Source organism: Panthera uncia, chromosome X, assembly GCF_023721935.1.
Source record: "Panthera uncia isolate 11264 chromosome X, Puncia_PCG_1.0, whole genome shotgun sequence".
Taxonomy (NCBI): domain Eukaryota; kingdom Metazoa; phylum Chordata; class Mammalia; order Carnivora; family Felidae; genus Panthera; species Panthera uncia.
This window is the reverse complement of record NC_064817.1, coordinates 53,936,603-53,951,866: the sequence shown is the minus strand read 5'-3', so window position 1 is coordinate 53,951,866 and position 15,264 is coordinate 53,936,603. Positions and strand designations below refer to the sequence as shown.

At 38.7% G+C, this 15,264-nt stretch overlaps 1 protein-coding gene across 1 annotated transcript in view; it reads right to left on the bottom strand.

Moving 5' to 3' along the window:
* EDA (ectodysplasin A) overlaps positions 1 to 15,264 on the bottom strand; it is a 419,425-nt gene that overhangs the window by 83,726 nt on the left and 320,435 nt on the right. The window lies entirely within an intron of this gene.

The following is a 15,264-nucleotide window of genomic DNA, read 5'->3' as shown; positions in this document are numbered from 1 at the left end:
CGGAAGCAGCTTCGTCCACCAAGGGCAAAGGTATGCGGGGGCGGCCGTGACTTCAGAGACCGAGGTGGTGTGGGCAGAAGCTCTACCCCCTGGAACCTCAGCCCAGAAGGCTGAGCTAATAGCCTTAACACAGGCCCTAAAGTTAGGAAGAGACCGCAAGCTAACCGTGTACACTGATAGCCGATATGCCTTCGCCACCGCTCATGTACATGGGGCGATATACAGAGAACGGGGGCTCCTCACAGCTGAAGGGAAACACATCAGAAATAAAGAAGAGATTCTAGCCCTGCTAGCAGCCTTATGGGAACCCAAAAAGCTAGCGATTGTGCATTGTCCAGGACACCAGAAGACAACCGACCCAGTTTCCCAGGGCAACAATTTGGCCGATCAGACTGCAAAAAACATAGCTCGGCCCCCAGCGCAATTGCTGACCCTCCAGCTGCCAGACCCCGGACCCTGGGAATTGCCCCCCAGCCCTGAGTATTCAGAAAGCGACATTCAATGGATGAGTAAACTTCCTATGACCCGAATCAAAGATGGCTGGTGGAGATACTCTAAAAGCAGCATTATACTCCCAGATAAACTAGGATGGCAAGTTCTAGAGTGGATCCATCGCAGCACCCACTTAGGTTCCCTGCGAATGTTGGACTTACTGAGACAGACTGGACTAAAAATCAGAAATGTCTCTGATAAGGTCGATCAAGTAGTCACTAAGTGTACAGTGTGCCAACTCAACAATGCGAGTAGCAATCCTCAGACAACAAGGGTAAGACAAAGAGGGAGCAGACCGGGGACCTATTGGGAAGTAGATTTCACTGAGGTCAAACCAGGAAAATATGGATCTAAGTATTTGCTAGTTTTTGTAGATACCTTTTCAGGATGGACTGAAGCCTTTCCAACCAAGAATGAAACAGCTCAGATTGTAGCCAAAAAGATCCTAGAAGAAATCCTGCCCAGGTATGGTTTTCCAGTAATGATAGGGTCAGACGATGGACCTGCATTCGTCTCTAAGGTAAGTCAGGGACTGGCTTCCATACTTGGGGCTGATTGGAAATTACATTGTGTATACCGACCCCAAAGCTCAGGACAGGTAGAGAGAATGAACAGAACATTAAAGGAGACCCTAACCAAATTGACCATGGAGGCTGGAGGTAGTTGGGTGATCCTTCTCCCCTACGCTCTGTTCAGGGTGCGTAATTCCCCATACAAACTGGGACTCACACCTATGAAATAATACATGGTAGACCACCCCCCCATCATCCCTAACCTAAAAGATAACCTTGTCAAAGCTGAGAACGATAATAGTCTTGAATTCTTGTTCTCCCTACAAGCCTTGCAGAGGGTCCATGAAGATGTATGGCCCAAATAAAAGGAACTCTATGAGACTGGACCCCGCCTATTCCACATCAATTCCAGCCAGGGGATTGGGTCCTCGTCAAACATCATCGGCAGGGAACTCTGGAGCCCAGGTGGAAAGGACCCTTCCAGGTCATCCTGACAACGCCTACTGCCATCAAAGTAGACGGAATCGCCACCTGGATCCATTTCACCCACGCCAAACCAGTGGACCCATTCTCAGACCTCATCGGACCTTCAAAGACAACCTGGACTGTTGATCGGACTAAGGACAATCCTTTAAAATTGACCCTACGCCGCCAACGGACTGAGCCGTAACTATGGTACTTGCCCTTCTCTTGATTGTTCTGCAAATTCTGTCTGTAAATTCAAACCCCCACAACCCCTATAATTTGACATGGGAAATTACTAATTTAGAGACTCATGAAGTCTACAACAAAACCCTAGAAACTGCCCCATTAAATACCTGGTGGCCAGATTTATATTTTAATTTAGAAAAAATTAGTCCATTAAAAGAAATGGAAGGAGGTAAATGGAGGCAACTGCAAAGGAGGGTATCAATAAGTAGAAATGGATTTTATGCATGTCTGGGATTTAGGACGGGGGCGATGAGGCACACATGTGGAGGGTTTGAAAACCTCTATTGCGCAGCCTGGAGTTGTGTCACCTCCAATGATGGAGAATGGAAGTGGGAAGTAAAACCCCAATTTATTGAAATGTCCTATGTCCAACCATGTACCCGCACCAGGTATGATGAAAACTGTAACCTTATTCGTGTAAGATTTACAGAGGAGGGGAAAAAGGACAGGTGGTGGGTCTTAGGACTCACTTGGGGAGTCTACTTATATCAATATCCCCTCTTTGGGACTGCCATTCAAATAAAATTAAAAGTCTCCCCTCTTGTACAACCGGTAGGGCCAAATCAGGTATTAGAAAAAAAAAAAAAAGAAACGAGCCTATCCCCAAGCAGATCCCCACTACTCCCTCCAGCAGGACCCCCGTCCTTATCCCAGGAGTAAAAGCACAAGCTGTCCAAAAAATCAGAACCCAGAAGGTATAGACTCCCTATGGAAATTGCTAACAGCAGCGTATGAGGCCTTAAACCGATCGGACCCTGAGGCAACAAGGGCCTGCTGGCTATGTTATGATATAAAACCCCCCTTCTACGAAGCCATAGGTCTAGCTGCCCCTTTTTCACAGTCAGGAGAAGAGTCGCCAGCAGCTTGCAAGTGGAATCGAAAGGGCCCCCGCCTCACACTGCAAGCGGTCACTGGCAATGGGACTTGTATAGGAAAGGTCCCCTCTAGCCATATCCAGCTCTGTGCCCCGACTAATTACTCTATGGGTGAATCTAAATGGATAATTCCAGCTCCTGACAGTTGGTGGATTTGTTCTAAGACAGGGCTTACCCCATGTGTTATCAGGGATGTTTTTAATTTGTCACCCGAATATTGTATCATGATATTAATATTTCCAAAGGTTATTTACCACCGAGAAAATGTTGTATATGATCTGTGGGCAGAAGGGACGGAAGCAAGAGAGTCAATAAGAACAAAACGGGAACCCTTTATGACCATAACCTTGGCCACCTTATTTGGCCTCAGTGCCATAGGGATCTCATCACTAGCCATCCAGCACCGAGGGTTCAATAGCCTAAAGGCAGCCATTGATGAGGATATAGCCAGACTTGAGGACTCATTCTCGCACCTCGAAAAATCTCTGACCTCCCTTTCTGAAGTGGTCCTACAGAACCGAAGGGGGCTAGATCTAGTCTTCCTCCAACAGGGAGGTTTATGTGCAGCCTTAAGAGAAGAATGTTGTTTTTATGCTGACCACACCGGAGTAGTCCGAGAGTCCATGGCTAAAGTTAGAGAAGGCCTGGCCAAACGGAAGCGTGAACGAGAACAACAACAAGGCTGGTTTGAGTCTTGGTTCAATCAGTCCCCATGGCTAGCCACCCTGCTTTCTGCTCTAGCTGGGCCCCTTATACTCCTCCTTCTCCTCCTCACCCTCGGGCCTTATATTATTAATAAACTAGTTGCCTTTATCAAAGACCGAGTTAACACGATCCAACTGATGGTCCTTAGGACCCAATACCAACCCGTCATTACCGAAACATTTGAGTCAGACACATAAGATCCAAAATTGGCTCTTAAGGCACCAAAGAGAGGGGGGAATGAGAGACTAAGAGAAAAATTACCAGGTGTACTCACAACTGCAAAGAAAAGATCCCCCCCGCCCCCCACCGTTCCTGAAACCAGCCAGGGCGTGCCCGGTTGTAGTCTGACATAAAGGCAGGAACCAATCAAGTTCTGCTGAGTGGTTTGAAATAAAGGCGGGAACCAATCAAGTTCTGCTGAGTGTTCAAATTTAAATGTCAACCAACAACAGCTCTGTAACCTCTAAAAAAATCCCTAACTTGTTTGTGCCTGTCTATAAAAGAAGCTGTAAGATCCTTGCTCGGGGCCTCTTAGCGTCACCGGCAATGAGTGCGCAGAGGACCGGGTTCGAACCTGCAATAAACGACCCTTGCCGCTTGGCTTTGACTCTGGACTCTGGTGGTTTGTTTTCAGGGGGTCTCTCGAATTGGGGCATATCAGTACAAGATTGATTTTTGGTGTATAAATGGGGAAATTGAACCTAAATGTTGAGTTTTAATGGTGTATTAATGATACTGCACACCAAGGTCCTATCCCACCAACCAAAAAGGATCTAGTGATAAAGAGAGATGAGCATCACCAAGACAGTAGTTTGGGGGTGGGTCTAGGTTTTGCAGCTTTACTAAGATTCTAAACTTTCATTCAAAAAATTCACTTTCTTCTGATGTATGGAAGTGTTGAATCACTATATTGTACACCTGAAACTAATATCACACTGTAAGTTAACAAACTGGAATTTAAATGAAAACATACAAAAAAAGCCACTTTTAGCTTTTTCCACCTAGAGACACTAAAGCAAGTTGGTGCCCTGCAACCCCAGTGGAATGCTTATGGCTAGAAAAAGTTTCTATCCAAAAAATCTCTAAAAAAAAAACCAAAACAAACCCAGTGTGTCCAAGACTCAGGCAAGAGCAGGTCAACATGAATACTTTAGGGTTAAGATTAGGTCTGGAAGCATCAAAAGGCAAAATGAACACCTGCCAAGAGGGGCAAACTGACAACGAAGACTTTATTTTTGTTCTTTTTTTTTTAACCACTTGTACCCTCTGCTCAAATTACGTCACATTTCTGAGGTTGATGTTATGTTTGTATGTAAAATGAGAATAACCTTCATTTAATGTGCAGGGATAATGCGAGGATTAGAATGCCTAGCACAATGCCCAGAACCTAGTAGGAATACAATAGATGAAAGCTAATTTTAGAATTGAGCCTGAGGTCTATATCACAGCATGTGGCTTATTTAGTCCATAATAAATGAACTAGATATGTTAAATAGTTTTATTAAATAATTTCAAATCTGCCTAAAATGAACATAATTCATGGCTGAAAGAATCCTAGAGGTCATCTAAGGTTTTTGATTTAAATGTGTAAGTGTTTTGTTCTGGCAGAAATTTGATCTCATGTGGTCATCAGCTCAAATTTTTTTGCTGAGGTATTCTGTAACTAAGTTATTCAGAAAAAACATGTGTTATTAGAGCCGAACAGCTAACATCATAGTTAAGTGTTTAGAATATTTTTCTAAATATTAGAGCCGAACAGCTAACATCATAGTTAAGTGTAAGAATATTTTTATAGTAGGCAAAATCTAATCAATTAATACAGAGACCAGGTATATTGGTTATATGTTAAAGCACAGATATATCAATATGACTATAATCTCACTCCATTTCTGCAAACTGAAAGATAGGAAGGAATAGTCCTTACAAAAGGGTGAGAGAGAGGAAATAACTGACTTCTTGTTTCCTAGTTTAGACCACTCAGTTCTGCAAGGAAAGTAATGTAGCAAAGGTAGACTACCATTGTCAAAGAAGCTATGGAGATCAGACAGCACAGACATTTGAGTTGTGACCAAATATCAAATCACAAGGTGAGTAGAAAACATACCTTGGATTTTACTTTTATTTTTCTGGATTTTCTAAGCTACGGACACCTGAAATCATAGAAAAATCAGAGCCACTTGAGTTGTGACTGAATGTAAATCACATGGGGAGTGGAAAACATACCCTGGATTTTTCTTTTCTAAGTTAAAACAGAAGCAATAAAAACAATGAGGAACACAAGGGATGAAAGAAAAAATAGAGTGGACTTCATCAAAATTAAAAACTTATGTGCTACAAATGATACCAATGAGAAAGTAAAAAGACAACCCACAGAATGGGAGAAAATATTTACAAATAATATATCTTATGAGAATTAAATCTACAATATATATAGAACTCAATAAAAAATAATCCACTTGGAAAATGGGCAAAAGATCTGAATAGACATTTCTCCAAAGGTGATATGCAAATAGCTAATAAGTACATGAAAAGATGCTCAACATCATTAGTCATCACGGAAATATAAAGCAAAACCACAATGAGAGACCACTTCACACCCACTAGATGGCTATAATAGAAAAAAAACAGATAGTAATAAGTGTTGGTGAGAATGTGGAGAAATTGTAATCCTCATACACTACTAGTGGGATTGTAAAATGGTACAGCTACTTTGGAAAACATTTCTGGAAGTTCCTCAAAAGGTAGAACAGAGAGTTACTATTTGACCCTGAAATTCTACTCCTGGGTATATACTTAAGAGAGATAAAAATATATTTTCATTAAAATATATACATGTAAGTTCACAGCAGTATTACTCATAATAGCCCAAAGTGGAAACAACTCAAGTGTACATCAACTGATGAATGGATAAAATATGGTATATCCCTAAAATATTATTCATCCCTAAAAAGAATGAAGTACTGATACATACTCCAACATATATGAACCTTGACAACATAATGTATGTTGTCAACAAATATTGTATGATTCTATTTATATGAGGTACTTAGAACAGGCAAAGTCACAGAGACAGAAAATAGAAGAGCAGTTACCAGGAGCTGGTGGGAGTGGGGAAAGGGGAGTTATAGTTTAATGGATGGAGAGTTTGTTTCTCTTTGGGAGGATGAAGAAATTTTGGAAATGGAAAGTAGTGATGGTTGCAAAACATTGTGAATGTACTTCATGTCACTGAATTGTATCCTTGAAAATGGTAAATTTTATGTTATATATATTTTATCATGATAAAAAAAGAACAAAGTATTGATACATGCTACAATATGGAGGAACTTTGAGAATCTTATGCTAAGAGAAAGAAGTCAGACACAAAAGACTATATATTATATGAGTTCATTAACATGAAACGTCCAGAATAGGGACATCTACTGGGACAGAAAATGCATTAGTGGTTGCCTAGGGCTGGGGGAGGGAATGGAGAAGTTGGGAGATGATAGCTAAAGAGTTTCTTTTTGAAGTAAGGAAAATGTTCTAAAACTGATGTTGTTGGTTGTACAACTCTGTGAACAGTCTAATAACTACTGAGTTGTACATGTTAAATGGGTGAAGTGTGAATGATATCTCAATACATCTGTTTTAAAACAATAATGAGGATTATAACAGTGAATAATTAGTGAGCAATGTATTACTGAGGTGCTTTGGAATTTTGCTGTATGTATACTATTTAATATAATGTTTATATTTCTATGTGTAGCTATTTTAATAAACATTGATTTTAATTTTAAAAAAAGAGAGAAGTGAGCTAATATCATTTTCTCAAATAAATTACATCTGTCTAAAGGCTGGTTGGCATTTTTACTATACTGACAAAGGCCAAAGTACTTTGTGGCTACATTTGCAAACTACAAAGGAAGCTAACAGGAAATGAATTTTTTCCCTGAATGTTGGAAGTGCAAATGTAATCACATCTGAAGAACCTCATATTTATAAGGTGTTTAATTTACAAAGCACTTTCTGATGTATTTATCCTGTTAATATCCTTGTGAGGTGATCAGGATAACTGTTAAGCCATCTACCTCCCATTCCCAAGAAATTAAACAGAGGTTTGATTCACCTAAATCCCACAGTTAGTTAGTAGTTGGACTAGATCTGAATTCTAAACCTATTTTCTGCCAACTATTCTGTTTAATCTGTTATTCTGTTCAAAAAATTAAATCACACAGTGCTCCATAAAAAGGATACATTTCTACATAGGAAAAGCAAACAAAAATATAAAAAATATATAAATAAGCCATTAATATATAAAACTCTCATATGTTGTTCATTTGTTTCTAATTCCCATTTATCTTTTTGTGACCTCTGGACAAGCTTAGTATGTTATTTGCATTTGCAGCCTAAAAATAAAGGCATGAATAGCATAAGATAAACCCAGACAAGGTTTAGGGCAAATGGGTTCTAGGTAATAATATTGTTGATAAGTATTTTCTGGATACGTGCATTATATTACTTTAGAATTAGATCTTGACATGGTCTATTACTTCAAGGAACTGTCAATCTTACAGGAGGAGGAGGTAAGACACAAAAACAATATGTGACCAATAAAGAAACAAACTGGAATTGAAGAGAGTTAGGATAGAAGAAAAATGATAATGGACTCGAGGGTAGATAGGATGGCTTTGAACAATGACTTAAAAAGAGTTTCAGAAAAGCCTTGGTTGGAATGCCTCTTTCACGTCTGTCATTCCTCTATAAAAGGGAGAGGAAAGAGATCCTAGTTAGAATAGCAGTAAGAGTGCAGTTTGTATTTATTTTTCTCATGCAGGTCTCAACCTGAGATCATATAGAATGCAAAAAATGAGATCATATACAATATGATTTAAAAGTCCATTGGTACCTTTTTAAGAATATAATTGTTGAGTGAATTTGCTTCACTGAACAGACAACAAGGAAAAATGTCAAATTATTTGGTGTTTGTTCCAAGAAATGCATCCAGAATCTTTGACCTTATCAATCAGTAATGTGAACAAAGAAAATAGCTTCTATAATCTCTATGGCATTTGAAAAAAAAAAGAAGCTATTCCTCTATTAATGATTTTCATATAGAGCCTCAGGCAATATGGAAAGAACATTTTCAAGACCTGGCACATAATCCAAATCTGACCTTTGTATTCTTTTTTCCCTTTACAGCTATCTCCATTAAACTGTTTCCTAAGAATACAGAGGAAGCTATGACTGAAGACAAATGGATGCACCTTGTTTTCTTCAGATTGTTACACTCCCACCAGAAGCCTGCTTAATACCCAGTGGGAGAAATGATCAGGTACTTTGTTGGAGACCAATAGGTTGAAACAGTGATTCTTAGTTCTGGTTTTGTAATAACCCATTGGCTCTCTGATTTCTCCAGGGATATTAGGAAATTCTTGGAAAATTAATTTCAGCTCACTTTGGATTTTACTATAAATATAGGCCAAATGGCATTTCTTTTGGGGAGGAGAAGAATCTTGGCCAGGGAAAGAAATCCAAATCCAGCTAACATTAGAGTATTCCCACTCCAGAAGTGGCACAAAAGCAAGCTATGACCTTCCATTACTTCTCTGGTCACAGAGAGAAAAGGAGATAGATAACTTTGATGTTCAGGTTCTAAAACCTTAAAAGCACACACACCTAGAAAACTACTTAATTGTTAATGGTGGCTAAGTCTGGAAACTGAGGTTGTGATATTACTTTCCTTGTATTAAATCAAATTTCTCTCATGTTTAACTTTGTTTTAGAAGGGACATGCATTGCTTTCATATTTATTAAAACTTTCAGTTGAGATTTTAGAAGCCAAAAATGAAATAAATTAGAATTACTAAGTCTAAAAAGACAAACTAACTAGCTTTAAGTCTGAAAACAACTGGTTAAAAACATAAAGACCAGTGCTGTAGAATTCTTACACTGCCACAGCCACAATTTTGAGCCACATATGTAGTTTTAAATTTTCTATTAGCCATATTAAAAAGTAAAAAAAGTGAAATTAATTTTACTTAATATATCCAATTTATTGGATTTTAACTCAATATGTCCAATATATTATAATTTCAACATGTAATCAATGTAAATATATATTAATAAGATGTTTTACATTGTTTTTTTTTTTTTGGTACCTAAGTCTTTGAAATCTGGTGTGTATTTTACATTTACAGCATATCCTAACTCACATCGGTCTATGTGTAACTCACTTTATTTAGTTAAAAAAAAACCACACAATGGAACAAGCACCTGGGAACCAATCACTTAAAACAAAACCTAGGACTTTGTAAAAACTTACATCCAATCATGCGGTTCCTTCTCACTCTCACCTCCTATCTCTCCCCCACCCGAGGTAAACTATCATGAATCTTGTGTTCATCATTCTTTTCATATAATTTTCATATAATTGTAACACATTTATATGTATTTCCAAAAAGCTTTCTTTAAGAAAAAAACCTTAGCTGTTTGTAACTATATAATGGTTATAATACTGTATTTAATATTTTGGAAATTACTTTTTTCAGTATTCAAATAGGTTTTGTGTAATTATAGGTCCAAGGTGATGTTTCTTTTTAATTTTTTAAAAACGTTTATTTATTTTTGAGAGAGAGACAGACAGAAAGAGCACAAGTGGGGGAGGGGCAGAGAGAGAGAGAGAGGGGGAGACACAAAATCTGAAGCAGGCTCCAGGCTCCAGAACAGAGTCTAATGCGGGGCTCAAACTCATGAGCTGTGAGATTATGACCTGAGCCGAAGTCCAATGCTCAACCGACTGAGCCACTCAGGCATCCCATAAGGTGATTTCTGTCTTAAATGCACTTATTACATACATACTATTTTTATTTTTTCAGTTTTAGTGAGATATAATTGACATATAACAGATTAGTTTATGGTGTACAAGGTAATGATTTGATATATGTATATATTATTTTAGAATTTATTAATCTTTAAGATGGCTTCTAGTAGAGTTGGTTAAATACCATACATATTTCTTTCTAATTACAATGTTATATGGTTTTTGCCTAGCAGCTTTTTAAAAACATTTTTTTAATGTTTAATAATTTTTTTTTAATATATGAAATTTATTGTCAAATTGGTTTCCATACAACACCCAGTGCTCATCCCAAAAGGTGCCCTCCTCAATACCAATCACCCACCCTCCCCTCCCTCCCACCCCCCATCAACCCTCAGTTTGTTCTCAGGTTTTAAGAGTCTCTTATGCTTTGGCTCTCTCCCACTCTAACCTCTTTTTTTTTTTCCTTCCCCTCCCCCATGGGTTTCTGTTAAGTTTCTCAGGATCCACATAAGAGTGAAACCATATGCTATCTGTCTTTCTCTGTATGGCTTATTTCACTTAGCATCACACTCTCCAGTTCCATCCACATTGCTACAAAAGGCCATATTTCATTCTTTCTCATTGCCACGTAGTATTCCATTGTGTATATAAACCACAATTTCTTTATCCATTCATCAGTTGATGGACATTTAGGCTCTTTCCATAATTGGGCTATTGTTGAGAGTGCTGCTATAAACATTGGGGTACAAGTGCCCCTATGCATCAGTACTCCTGTATCCCTTGGATAAATTCCTAGCAGTACTACTGCTGGGTCATAGGGTAGGTCTATTTTTAATTTTCTGAGGAACCTCCACACTGCTTTCCAGAGCGGCTGCACCAATTTGAATTCCCACCAAGAGTGTAAGAGGGTTCCCGTTTCTCCACATCCTCTCCAGCATCTATAGTCTCCTGATTTGTTCATTTGGCCACTCTGACTGGCGTGAGGTGATATCTGAGTGTGGTTTTGATTTGTATTTCCCTGATAAGGAGCGACGTTGAACATCTTTTCATGTGCCTGTTGGCCATCCGGATGTCTTCTTTAGAGAAGTGTCTATTCATGTTTTCTGCCCATTTCTTCACTGGGTTATTTGTTTTTCGGGTGTGGAGTTTGGTGAGCTCTGTATAGATTTTGGATACTAGCCCTTTGTCCAATATGTCATTTGCAAATATCTTTTCCCATTCCTTTGGTTGCCTTTTAGTTTTGTTGGTTGTTTCCTTTGCTGTGCAGAAGCTTTTTATCTTCATAAGGTCCCAGTAATTCACTTTTGCTTTTAATTCCCTTGCCTTTGGGGATGTGTCGAGTAAGAGATTGCTACGGCTGAGGTCAGAGAGGTCTTTTCCTGCTTTCTCCTCTAGGGTTTGGATGGTCTCCTGTCTCACATTCAGGTCCTTTATCCATTTTGAGTTTATTTTTGTGAATGGTGTGAGAAAGTGGTCTAGTTTCAACCTTCTGCATGTTGCTGTCCAGTTCTCCCAGCACCATTTGTTAAAGAGACTGTCTTTTTTCCATTGGATGTTCTTTCCTGCTTTGTCAAAGATGAGTTGGCCATACGTTTGTGGGTCTAGTACTGGGGTTTCTATTCTATTCCATTGGTCTGTGTGTCTGTTGTTGTGCCAATACCATGCTGTCTTGATGATGACAGGTTTGTAGTAGAGGCTAAAGTCTGGGATTGTGATGCCTCCTGCTTTGGTCTTCTTCTTCAAAATTACTTTGGCTATTTGGGGCCTTTTGTGGTTCCATATGAATTTTAGGATTGCTTGTTCTAGTTTCGAGAAGAATGCTGGTGCAATTTTGATTGGGATTGCATTGAATGTGTCGATAGCTTTGGGTAGTATTGACATTTTGACAATATTTATTCTTCCAATCCATGAGCACAGAATGTTTTTCCATTTCTTTATATCTTCTTCAATTTCCTTCATAAGCTTTCTATAGTTTTCAGCATACAGATCTTTTACATCTTTGGTTAGATTTATTCCTAGGTATTTTATGCTTCTTGGTGCAATTGTGAATGGGATCAGTTTCTTTATTTGTCTTTCTGTTGCTTCATTGTTAGTGTATAAGAATGCAACTGATTTCTGTACATTGATTTTGTATCCTGCGACTTTGCTGAATTCATGTATCAGTTCTAGCAGACTTTTGGTGGAGTCTATCGGATTTTCCATGTATAATATCATGTCATCTGCAAAAAGCGAAAGCTTGACTTCATCTTTGCCAATTTTGATGCCTTTGATTTCCTTTTGTTGTCTGATTGCTGATGCTAGAACTTCCAGCACTATGTTAAACAACAGCGGTGAGAGTGGGCATCCCTGTTGTGTTCCTGATCTCAGGGGAAAAGGTCTCAGTTTTTCCCCGTTGAGGATGATGTTAGCTGTGGGCTTTTCATAAATGGCTTTTATGATCGTTAGGTATGTTCCTTCTATCCCGACTTTCTCAAGGGTTTTTATTAAGAAAGGGTGCTGGATTTTGTCAAAGGCCTTTTCTGCATCGATTGACAGGATCATATGGTTCTTCTCTTTTTTTTTTTTTGTTAATGTGATGTATCACGTTGATCGATTTGCGAATGTTGAACCAGCCCTGCATCCCAGGAATGAATCCCACTTGATCATGGTGAATAATTCTTTTTATATGTCGTTGAATTCGATTTGCTAGTATCTTATTGAGAATTTTTGCATCCATATTCATCAGGGAAATTGGCCTGTAGTTCTCTTTTTTTACTGGGTCTCTGTCTGGTTTAGGAATCAAAGTAATACTGGCTTCATTGAATGAGTCTGGAAGTTTTCCTTCCCTTTCTATTTCTTGGAATAGCTTGAGAAGGATAGGTATTATCTCTGCTTTAAACGTCTGGTAGAACTCCCCTGAGAAGCCATCTGGTCCTGGACTCTTATTTGTTGGGAGATTTTTGATAACCGATTCAATTTCTTCGCTGGTTATGGGTCTGTTCAAGCTTTCTATTAACTCTTGATTGAGTTTTGGAAGAGTGTGGGTGTTTAGGAATTTGTCCATTTCTTCCAGGTTGTCCAATTTGTCGGCATATAATTTTTCATAGTATTCCCTGATAATTGTTTGTATCTCTGAGGGATTGGTTGTAATAATTCCATTTTCATTCATGATTTTATCTATTTGGGTCATCTCCCTTTTCTTTTTGAGAAGCCTGGCTAGAAGTTTGTCAATTTTGTTTATTTTTTCAAAAAACCAACTCTTGGTTTCGTTGATCTGCTCTACAGTTTTTTTAGATTCTATATTGTTTATTTCTGCTCTGATCTTTATTATTTCTCTTCTTCTGCTGGGTTTAAGCTGCCTTTGCTGTTCTGCTTCTATTTCCTTTGGGGGTGCCTGTTAGATTTTGTATTTGGGATTTTTCTTGTTTCTTGAGATAGGCCTGGATTGCAATGTATTTTCCTCTCAGGACTGCCTTCGCTGCGTCCCAAAGCGTTTGGATTGTTGTATTTTCATTTTCGTTTGTTTCCATATATTTTTTAATTTCTTCTCTAATTGCCTGGTTGACCCACTCATTTGTTAGTAGGGTGTTCTTTAACCTCCATGCTTTTGGAGGTTTTCCAGACTTTTTCCTGTGGTTGATTTCAAGCTTCATAGCATTGTGGTCTGAAAGTATGCATGGTATAATTTCAATTCTTGTAAACTTATGAAGGGCTGTTTTGTGACCCAGTATATGATCTATCTTGGAGAATGTTCCATGTGCACTCGAGAAGAAAGTATATTGTTGCTTTGGGAGGCAGAGTTCTAAATATATCTGTCAAGTCCATCTGATCCAATGTATCATTCAGGGCCCTTGTTTTTTATTGACCGTGTGTCTAGATGATTTATCCATCTCTGTAAGTAGGGTGTTAAAGTCCCCTGCAATGACCACATTCTTATCAATAAGGTTGCTTATGTTTATGAGTAATTGTTTTATATATCTGGGGGCTCCCGTATTTGGTGCATAGACATTTATAATTGTTAGCTCTTCCTGATGGATAGACCCTGTGATTATTATATAATGCCCTTCTTCATCTCTTGTTACAGCCTTTAATTTAAAGTCTAGTTTGTCTTATATAAGTATGGCTACTCCAGCTTTCTTTTGACTTCCAGTAGCATGATAAATAGTTCTCTGTCCTCTCACTCTCAATCTGAAGGTGTCCTCAGATCTAAAATGAGTCTCTTGTAGACAGCAAATAGATGGATCTTGTTATTTTATGCATTCTGATACCCTATGTCTTTTGGTTGGCCCATTTAGTCCATTTACATTCAGTGTTATTATAGAAAGATATGGGTTTAGAGTCATTGTGATGTCCGTAGATTTCATGCTTGTAGTGATGTCTCTGGTACTTTGTCTCACAGGATCCCCCTTAGGATCTCTTGTAGGGCTGGTTTAGTGGTGATGAATTCCTTCAGTTTTTGTTTGTTTGGGAAGACCTTTATCTCTCCTTCTATTCTAAATGACAGACTTGCTGGATAAAGGATTCTCGGCTGCATATTTTTTCTGTTTAGCACACTGAAGATATCGTGCCAATCCTTTCTGGCCTGCCAAGTTTCAAAAGAGAGATCAGTCACGAGTCTTATAGGTCTCCCTTTATATGTGAGGGCATGTTTATCCCTTGCTGCTTTCAGAATTTTCTCTTTATCCTTGTATTTTGCCAGTTTCACTATGATACGTCGTGTAGAAGATCGATTCAAGTTACGTCTGAAGGGAGTTCTCTGTGCCTCTTGGATTTCAATGCCTTTTTCCTTCCCCAGTTCAGGGAAGTTCTCAGCTATAATTTCTTCAAGTAACCCTTCAGCACCTTTCCCTCTCTCTTCCTCCTCTGGGATACCAATTATGCGTATATTATTTCTTTTTAGTGTATCACTTAGTTCTCTAATTTTCCCCTCATACTCCTGGATTTTTTTATCTCTCTTTCTCTCAGCTTCCTCTTTTTCCAAAACTTTATCTTCTAGTTCACCTATTCTCTCCTCTGCCTCTTCAATCCGAGCCGTCGTCGTTTCCATTTTGTTTTGCATTTCGTTTAAAGCGCTTTTCAGCTCCTCGTGACTGTTCCTTAGTCCCTTGATCTCTGTAGCAAGAGATTCTCTGCTGTCCTCTATACTGTTTTCAAGCCCAGCGATTAATTTTATGACTATTATTCTAAA